This window comes from Ambystoma mexicanum, chromosome 3q (assembly GCF_040938575.1).
Source record: "Ambystoma mexicanum isolate Mex_15411 chromosome 3q, UKY_AmexF1_1, whole genome shotgun sequence".
Taxonomy (NCBI): Eukaryota; Metazoa; Chordata; class Amphibia; order Caudata; family Ambystomatidae; genus Ambystoma; species Ambystoma mexicanum.
In genome coordinates, this window is record NC_090926.1 from 1,201,343,400 (window position 1) to 1,201,354,194 (window position 10,795).

The window sequence follows — 10,795 nt, forward strand, 5'->3', positions numbered from 1 at the left end:
TGGATTCTGCCTGACAACTTCCCCCCAATTGGAGTGAAACTGGATCCACAGCAGTTCTCAGGCCTGGCCGCATTCTGAGGGGAGGTTACCCCTCTCTGATTGAATTACCAAGGGACTGCTAGAGACTAAACAAAGGACCCAGGCAGAGGGTTTATTGGGGGGAGGTCATAAATGGCTTTCTCTTGAACAATGGGCCTTCCAGAGCCCAGGCATATGGTTTATTGGGGGGGGCGTAAAATAGCTTCCTCTTGGCAGAAGCTGGGAGGGGCAGGGTCTCTGAGCTTGGCAGAAATTGGATAAACTGGTTTCTACACCATGTGACCTGGGAAGACACACCCCTGTTGGCCAGAATATGGTTTTAAGAAAGATGTATAACTCATGGTGCGGACTTGTCAAAATTATCTAAATGATACCATAATTCTTGTTATTTTTCTGCCCACATTTTAAGAGGTTTTAGGACAAGGTGGTATGATCTGGGGGGTTGCTAGCGGAAAACAGGCTTTCACTCCAAATGTATGCATGTTAAAAATCTGACACTTCCTTTTATAAATGCATACATGCCTTGCGCACATTTGTATAAATTTTAATGACAAACCAATGTTGCATAGCCCACTAAAATCGAAAATATGTTGCCATTTTTGAATGCAAGCCTCCAGGAAGAGCAGAGTTTGATCAGAGTATACCTCATGTGATATGTGATGGGTGCATGTAATTTTAAACAAATGTGTACCTGTGCAAATATGTATTTGGGTCAAATATAGATTTGTGTGCAATTTGACAGGGGAGCATCCTTTCTGCAGACCATAAAACAGCATCACCATGACACACATTTCCTTCCCCCAATCAAAGCAGTGCGGAAAGCTTGACCAATGGGCAGTTGAGAGAGGGGCTGGCTAGTGATGCTGCACACACACCCACTTTCAAAAGACATAAAAAGAGCCACTGGAAGCTAGAGAGAAGATTCAAATCCAGTTGCTGCAACGCGCTCTGCCGAACCACACAACATCCAGAAGATACCAGATCCAACACTTAGACTTTAAAACTCCAAAGAACTTGATTCAGAACTCAAAGCAAGGGCCTAAACCCACAAACTGAGAACTCTTCTCAGCAGGCCTCAGCATCCAGCAAACCTAACAGCGGTAGCAGCATCCAGGAGCCGTGCAGATCAGCGCTGTGTCCAGAGAAAACTGTGCAGAAAGATCCTGGAGCTGTGCACAGACGCTGTACCCAGAGATCCAGGAGCCGGGCCAGGAGCAGTGTCAGACCAGACCAGCAGAGCAGAGACCAGACACTGTGCGCAGAGACCGTCCGGGGCGAAACCAGAACCGAAGCCGTCTTGACCCGATCCGTGAGACCTAGACCTTCCAAATACATTGTGAGTACAGCTAGGACGGTGTGAAACCAAATCTCTTAGTTTCCAGTGATATAATTCAATCTATTTTAATCTAACCAGAACTGCCTCCTAACTGTCACCTGTCATTTGTAAAGCTGCACCACTGTCATTTGTCAATTCTGCAGCTGCAAAGCTGTAACCTGTCGCTTTGAACTTTTAAAATTTCAAATCCGAAAAACAACCTTCACAGAATCGTTCATAACTCCGTAACCGTTTGTGCTAGAAACTTGGTTTAACTTTCCGCTGGAAGCTTAGAATCTTAGCTTTTCAACGGACCTAGAACCGACTTGCTCCTTTTTATACTTCCGCCGTAATCGTGATTCATGCATTCGCGGATTTCGTCGCGATTTGCGATTTGGCCTGATTTCAGCCACCTGTAAAAATCAGCAGCTTTTGCCTGAACTGCTAAAATTTCGTTTGCCTCTTAATCACCATCTCTGAATCATTGCTAAAGTGAGCCTGAACTCATCCCAAGTAGCTACTACTCACCCTGAACCTCCTAAAGGGAATTAAACGCATTTTCAGCATATTTCTCACTTCATTGCCACCACATTCAAAGCACTTGGGTCTGTGTTTCAAAACTCCTATCTGTTGTATAAGCTGCTGGGGGGTAATTGAACTGAATTCTATTTGATTGCATTCCTAAGAACTGAGTGCTCTCCTCTTCATCTCCTTACATTGCATAAAGGGGGGGGGGGTGAATTGTCCAAGAAAGTGATTACATTGTCTTTTGCTGAAATCCTATCAAGTTATTTTCTGTACTGCATTTTCATTCCGCATTGCATCTATTTGAAACCATAAAAGTATTGTTGCTATCTTATCCATCCTATAACCACTCATCATTGATTATAAAGACGTGTGCTAGTGCCAGACTATCCATTATTGATTACTGCTCAGATTAAGTGTGATATTCAATTATTAATTTATTATAAAGTGTGATATATATATATATATATATAATGTTTAAATTCTCAAATAAACCTTTTAAACTTGCAAAACAGAACTACTTCTTGGCTCAGTGGGGTCAGGGGGATTCCAAGAGAGGGGTGTTATATAGGGGTAGTCATCCAGAACTCATGAACTGGACACAAAGATATATCAATAAGGGTTTCCATTCAGTATCCCAGACTAGGCATTGACTTAGCTGTAGTGTTGAATTGAATCCTCTTACATTTCGGTGTGTTAAATATGAGCATGTAAAAATACGGCTGATAGTTTAAAACAGTTTTGTGTGATTAGTTTAACTATCCTGACTTTAGGCAGCTTACTGATGATTTGCTTAGGTTTTCAAAATAAAAATGTCCCTCTGTGCTTAACACGGAAGAACATCTTGTCAAAAACAATGTTCTCTTCAATGGGCCACTGAAGTGGGAGTGATTTACAAGTGATGGCCTATCACTTGTAAATCGCTCCCACTTCAAATCCTCTGCTTGAAGAACTAAAGTGATAGGCGGTCCTTACAGTTCCCCACAGCGTGTAGTGGGCCGCCGGGAGGGAATTATGTGTCTTGAGAACGTTGCAGCAGGAGGTTGACAGGTGACACCTTGTATTGGTGGACTGGAAATCCCCAGTCCTAAACTGAACAGACCGGCCGGGAAATCCCGCACCCAATAACGGAAGAGTCAAGGTAATTCACAAAGGCCTGTTTTATTAATAAACAGCACAAAGCAGAGACAGCAATAAAAGGCCTCCACACTCTCACCCTTCTCAAGCATGACAACAGCTTAAAAGCAGAAAATATGTCACAATTGATGTTTCAATACAAGCTTGGTACAAAAACCTACAGGGATTTGGGATTGGTTAAGGGATTTGTCTACATATGCATTGAATAGGTGTTAGCTTCTTCATTGGTTGCAACTTATCTGGTGGCCCCGCCTCTAAATTAATGAAGTAAGGAAGACATCATCATAATTACAAATTATTGGCTACTGGAACAGTTGAAAAACGCCATCATTGGAGAGCGTTGATTGGTTGGCATTGAGTTTCCCAACCCTGGACATTTGGCAGGTCATCAGCAAGTGAGCAAAAATAGTGGTAGGAGGAGCGACATCCAATTAAATAAGTAACTATCCCTGATTTCCTAGGCCACAAGCAAGGACGTATAACTCTGAACTAAACCTTGCCTGGCACCTTTCGTTCTGAGAACCGTCAGGGAGTTGAGGAAGGTTCATATATGTGTCTGGAACTAATGAATGAGCACTGTTCTTTAGTTAAGCATCATGTGTGAGGAGAACACATTTTGAGTTATTCTGTTCAGCTTTTATTAGCTCATATTAATATGGGTGCTATTACTCTCCTCTGCCTCTAGAGACTTGGTCAAGCTACTCTTAATGCAATTTTAAGATTTTAATTAGCCTGCCCCTTGCAAATGATCTTCGGTTTTACTTTAGAGCTAGCCAAACCTCCCTTTTCTGCTGCAATATCCTTGGAAGGGAGCCACCAAGCCATTGTCTGGCCTGCACAGGTCTGTGTTTCAACTACTTCAGCAAATCGAATCTCCCTGAAGCTTTTTGGCATCTTTGGATTCTCCATTCACTCTAACGTGGCTGTGCCATCCATTTTCTCCAAAATGGCCACTTGTTACTTTTGCACTTCTGTGCTAAGCACGTTTTCTATGTAACCATGTGCGTCTTGCGTTTCCTTGTATGCATTGATTTATATGTTTCTAGTATCTATTGACTGCAGGTAACATTATTCATGTCTAAATGCACGTTTGACCTGGTGCCTGTGTATCTTCATGGTGAGTGCATATCTGCTTCTTGTCTCATGCATCCACGTGTATCAGGTTGGCAGTGATGTCATTAGACATCACTGCCAAGGGTAGGGTTGTCTTAATGAATAGCGTCTTTCATACCTCTGATACTGTGGCGGGGAAGGGGCAGATGCCATAAATGATGTACTCCTCTCTTTTCTACGATATGGAGGCGGGAGGGACATACATCATTAATGACGCATATTCATCTGTCTCGCGACATTCCCCCCTCTGATCGAGTCCTCAACCACACCTCCTACAGGGCCTTCCCCCCTGCATGGTACTTTGTGGTTCCATATCTAAGTCAGCCCCCTCAGGTCGTCTAAATTCTTTATATATTCATCCACACTCCAGTTCCTATAGCAGCACCCCCATATGGTTTGCAAAAGACCCAACGTCCCTCGTAATTACAGGGTTGTCTGGGATAATGCAATTTTGAGACTGGAGCGATGATAGGACTTTGTCTTATGTTCATATGAGGTAGATCATTATCGGTTTGTGTGCATTCATGTTTTTTAGTGCCCAGATGTATCACTATTTTTATTCCCATAAGCTTTTTAGCAGTCTATTTACATTGGCTTATGGCTATTCTCGGGATGCAGAACCCCTTTAGCACTAACACTAATATGGCCATCAGTATTTTGAATGTATTATCCAACCAGGAGGGGATACAGAAAAATAAATAAGAGAGCCAGTCATCATCTAGAATGTCTTCCACCTCTTCTACCATTTTAGTATGGAGCTCTGTTAACAATGTAATTGCCTCTGTGAGGGTTCCATTTTCCTCATCGTGAGCTGGTGTGTATGTGCAGCCAGATGAGCAAATTTTTGCGCACACACCACCCTCAATGTCTGTTATCAGACTGGAAAAACATGGCTGAAAGAACCATTTATGTCATGCTAAATAATGTGTGCTCCTCTGGAATGTCATATGCTTTGGTTGATTCTGCTGAGAAATAACTTTCTCTCTTAAGGCATTTGAGAGTATGGGACCTTTTGTGTCTCAAATGTGTATACATTGTAGGGATATCTGCAATGTGTATGTCACTTTGTGGTACTACCAGAGTGGGTATGTGCATCAGCACCAGGGAACACAGCCCTCCCAATTCGGGGGAAACTTCATATATGCTCTGGATCCTCATGCCAGGTACATAAAAAATATGTTTGTGCCCTTTATTTTCCCCTACTTTTACTTGGTCAGAATTTCCAAAGCATAATGTGGCATTCATCACAGGGATTATGTCTAGAGGGCCTACTTAATCCTCTAGTCATGTGAGCAGCTTGGAATATTTAGTCCATTCCTTGAGACATTTATCATTTGCATTTTGCACCAACTCTACTGGCACTGATATGAGTGCTTGTGCTTTGCATCTTGTCACTCTTCAAACCACCCGTCTGAGGTAAGTACCTGTCTGTATATTAATACCTGAGCTATTTTCCAGCACCCTCGTAGCCCAGCTATCAGTGCTAAATGCGTAAGGCATCATGTGCAAGTATCTCAGTGGCCATAAATGTCCCGGAAGCGTTCATGGCCTAGGGAATGAAGGAACACACATAGAAGGACCCATCAAATGCCTCCCTCCCCACCTGGCTCATGTGTTAGTACCACATATTATTGGTTACTTAGGCAGAATCAGTCGTCTAGGTATTTATGTTTTGGAGGTTGTTTCTAACATCTCTTTTCACCCTTTTCATCTGATCAATTGTGACAGAAAAGGGTTGGGTTATTGCTTCATCCACCATGGGAATAGCGGTAATGTTGCTATATATTGGCTTGGATACATTATAGAGGACCAATTCTCGCAACGCTAGAAAGAATAAAGAAATAGAGACAGCAGAATGTAAAAACTGTTGCCACAAACATTACTGCTAATGTGTCCACATGTTGTAAAGGGCCACGTGCATTGCATACCAGGAGTGTGTATTTTACAAAAACATCCCCATTTTCTTACTTCCCATAAGTCTCTTGCATTGTTTCCGAAATGGCAATACCTTCAAGAGAATTGTACAATCATAACTCTTTGAGGATGTTTTCACACTTGTTGGGTTCTACAGGAAAAACTGCACAATGATGGCAAGAAGGACTCTTTCAAGGATAAAGTAAGTCTTCAGGTTACCAAAGAGAATGGCAATAGTGCCGTTTCAGGACCACAGAGCAGGAAAGGAATTGACTATATCAGAAAAAATTGCAAATAGCAGTGTGTGTCGGAGCAGCATTCAATTTCTGTTTGCAAGTGATTTCTTTAATTGTGCAGGTAAAATATTTGGGGGAACGTGCTTTTGTTCACTTCTTTTCTTTCATTTTCTTTCATTGGTTGGGGATAATCAGTGTATTGTCTCTCTCTCTCCTCACTGCTGTCTTCTTCTGGTTGCTGATCGTGTCTGCATTTGTGTCGCCTCTTCTTCAGCTTCAGGTAGTTGCAGCAGGGGGAGTCGCTCCTTTGTAGGGATTGACGTCACCGAAGTGGAGCCAGGCTCGCCTGCCCTGTATTCTTACAGCAGTATGCGTTATTTCATCAACAATATGAGGGACTTCAAAGCGAGGTTTGTGCCCCCTCCTAACAAAGTTCTTTATAAGAATATGATCACCAGGTTATAGGGTGCGGGTTTGAGTACATTTTGGGGATTGACCTAGTAGCCGTCATCCTCATTTTTCTTTGACCTCCCCTCCGATCCCAAAGCTGTTGAGACATAAAAGAGACATGTAGTCATGCATGTCAGAGCCAAGCACATCAGCAGTCTTATGGGAGCAAGAAGTATAGGTAAACAGTGTCCCTGAGGAGTCAGGTGATGGTCTGAGCTGGGCTGATTGCATAATGTAAATAGGGCTAAGGATAGGGAATGGAGCCTTCCTTTCTTCAGGGTCATTTTTAGCTTAGCAATTCATTCTTTAAGAAGGCTGTTGAGGCACTCACAAAGTCGGTTTGCCTGTGGGTGATAAGCAGAAGAGAATTGATGCTTAATCCCTAGTAGGATTATTATATGCTCAAAAACTTCATTTATAAAATGCGATCCATTGTCAGATCAAAGGCCTTCACACACTACGCATTGAGGGAAGCCCTCATGGACAAGGGATTTATCAGCAAATGTGGCATCAGGATGTGTGCATGGACTGACCTTGATGCAGCGGAAAAAGGGACATATGAATACTAGCATATATCTGTAGCCGTAAGAAATTTGGAGCATATCTACATAATCAATATACAAATACTGAAAGGGTGCAGTTGGACAGGGTATTGCTCCTTTCACTGTTATGTTATGTTATTGCATTTGTACCACGCCAAAGCCTGAATGCATCCAGGTGCTAAGCAGATGGGAGAGAACCTGATGAAGAAGCCAAGAAAATTATTCATTAAGATGAAAGATGGCGGTTTGAGCTGCTTTCTAAAAGCCATATAGTTCTCCGTTTTGCGCAGATGTACAGGTAGAGCATTCCAGGTGCGAGCACCTTGGACGTAAAATCCACGTTCACATTGTGTGCCCTGCTGTAAACTTCCAACACACTATACAATTAATAATAAATGCAGCTACGTGTTCAGTGAGACTGGGCACATACCATTCTTCCAAGATATGCGCTGCAAGACCTTCTCGTCATGTGTGCTGGATAGTGAAGTTGGCCAAATGCTGCTTTAAGTAAAGTAAAGGGCATAACTGGTTTTCCAGTGCTGTCCTGTCTCCACATAGCATCTCTGGGGGACAATGAGAACCCCCACAAATCCTGCTTTTCTGGTTTATGCACATCCCTGAAATTCTGTAATCTGTGCTAGTCTGAGTCAAAGAGTTCAACTTAAAAGTCTGTGGGCCTCATCACGAGTTGGGCAGTATCCCGGCGATATTATTGCTGGGATACCGCCAACCCCCCTGGTGCCATTAGCGCCATATTATGGGTTTGGCGGAACAGTAATTCCCCATTGGACAAATGGGGATTTTTCAGCGCAATTACCGTCAGCGGTATTACTGCAAATTCCCAGTGGATTCCCCCCCAGCTCAGAGCCGGGGGTAAATGCTGCCAAACTTATGATTTGGCAGACCCTTAAATGCAGCGGTAATAGCGTTACTGCCGCATTTAAGGTTTACCGCCAAAATCGTGATGAGTCTGTGCCTGTACCCAAAACCTATCCTTGCCCTCAAAACTAAATCTTAACAATGTGTAGGGCTATCAATAATCAAAATAATGGTGATGTTATGTTATTGCATTTGTATCACGCCAAAGCCCTGTTATAAGAGGCGTCACGAGATCGCTGGTTACCTTTTCTTCCTGGGGAGCGAGGAGATGAGGCTGCCAGTCTGTCGATGAATCTTCGCAAAGACGAAAGAGCAATGCGGGGGACCGACCCAACACCCTACTGACAATAAATGACAGGATTGAGCTGAACCAGCTCCCAACGTCACGGGTAGCACTTCTCTGTATTTGCGTGACATCAGGACAGTGTAAACACTGACAGAGAAGGCCAGATGATGTCCACTTCGGTACCAGCAGTTTGAGGGACAGATCTTCGGTATATCCTCGGTGGTACAAATGGCACAGATACCGGCAGGGCACAAGACCAGTAGAAAAGGTAATGGGGAGGCAGACACTCCAAGAAGGAAGGAAAGAATAGGGGAAGAGAACTGACCACCCCAGGACCGGACCCCTTCCCAACCAAGGAATGGTGCGGAACCAGAGGAACCCAGACAGGGACCTACCTAACCCCTAGGACCAAGTCCAGACTGGAACCAGAAAGGGCAAGGGACCAAGGCAGGGCAGGGCTCAAGGAACCAGGCAAGGCAAAAAGGAGCACAGGGCTAAGCAGGAGGAAGAAACAGGAACAGGACAGGAGCTGAACAGAGACTCAGGCAAAGCAGGGCTCCTGGAGCATATGCACGGAACAAACCGCGTTGAGACGCGTTGTTTCTGGGTCTGCGGAAGCTGTTTAAAGCCTGGGACCAAAGCGAGGCTTGGAACGCAAGCCGCTGTCACTGCGCATGCGCGAAACGTCAGATACTGACGTTCCGCGCATGCGCAGGACATTCAAGATGGCCGCGCCCAGGGAGCCGGGAGCCCGGACCGCGGTACGCCGTGGAGAAAGGCGCCAACGCAGATACAATCTCCAGGAGGGAGATTGCCGCAGCTGAGGGCCCCGACCCCCAGAACAGGTGAGTGGCGCGCACGCCATGACAAGCCCAAAGGCATCCAAGTGCTAAGCAGATGGGAGAGAACCCGATGAAGAAGCCAAGAAAATTATTCATTAAGATGAAAGATGGCGGTTTGAGCTGCTTTCTAAAAGTAATATAGTTCTCCGTTTTGCACAGATGTACAGGTAGAGCGTTCCAGGCGTGAGCACCCTGGACAAAAAAGGCACGTTCACATTGTGTGCCCTGCTGTAAACTTCCAACACACTATACAATTAATAATAAATGCAGCTACGTGTTCAGTGAGGCTGGGCACATACCATTCTTCCAAGATATGCGCTGCAAGACCTTCTCGTCATGTGTGCTGGATAGTGAAGTTGGTCAAATGCTGCTTTAAGTAAAGTAAAGGGCATAACTGGTTTTCCAGTGCTGTCCTGTCTCCACATAGCATCTGTGGGGGACAATGAGAACCCCCACAAATCCTGCTTTTCTGGTTTATGCACATCCCTGAAATTCTGTAATCTGTGCTATGGGCAAGGTATTGAAGCCTTCTTTCATGACCATGCTGCGCGCTTATTAGCTGGTGTGTCAAATTCAGATATTTTTGAAAAAGTTGCTACTTTTTTGGCCTCTGTATCGGCAGCTTCATTGCCATGGGAAATTAAATCTATCAGCAAATGTGGCATCAGGATGTGTGCATGGACTGGCCTTGATGCAGCGGAAAAAGGGACATATGAATACTAGCATATATCTGTAGCCGTAAGAAATTTGGAGCATATCTACACAATCAATATACAAATACTGAGAGGGTGCAGTTGGACAGGGTATTGCTCCTCTCACTGTTATCTTATGTTATTGCATTTGTACCACGCCAAGGCCCAAAGGCATCAAGGTGCTAAGCAGATGGGAGAGAACCCGATGAAGAAGCCAAGAAAATTATTCATTAAGATGAAAGATGGCGGTTTGAGCTGCTTTCTAAAAGTCATATAGTTCTCCGTTTTGCGCAGATGTACAGGTAGAGCATTCCAGGTGTGAGCACCCTGGACGTAAAATCCACGTTCACATTGTGTGCCCTGCTGTAAACTTCCAACACACTATACAATTAATAATAAATGCAGCTACGTGTTCAGTGAGACTGGGCACATACCATTCTTCCAAGATATGCGCTGCAAGACCTTCTCGACATGTGTGCTAGATAGTGAAGTTGGTCAAATGCTGCTTTAACTAAAGTAAAGGGCATAACTGGTTTTCCAGTGCTGTCCTGTCTCCTGACAATGAGAACCCCCACAAATCCTGCTTTTCTGGTTTATGCACATCCCTGAAATTCTGTAATCTGTGCTATGGGCAAGGTATTAAAGCCTTCTTTCATGACCATGCTGCGCTCTTATTAGGTGGTGTGTCAAATTCAGATATTTTTGAAAAAGGTGCTACTTTTTTGGCCTCTGTATTGGCAGCTTCATTGCCATGGGAAATTAAATCTGCGCCCATTATTATGGACTCAACACATCACTATGGTGATGTCCGATGGGGGTTGTAGT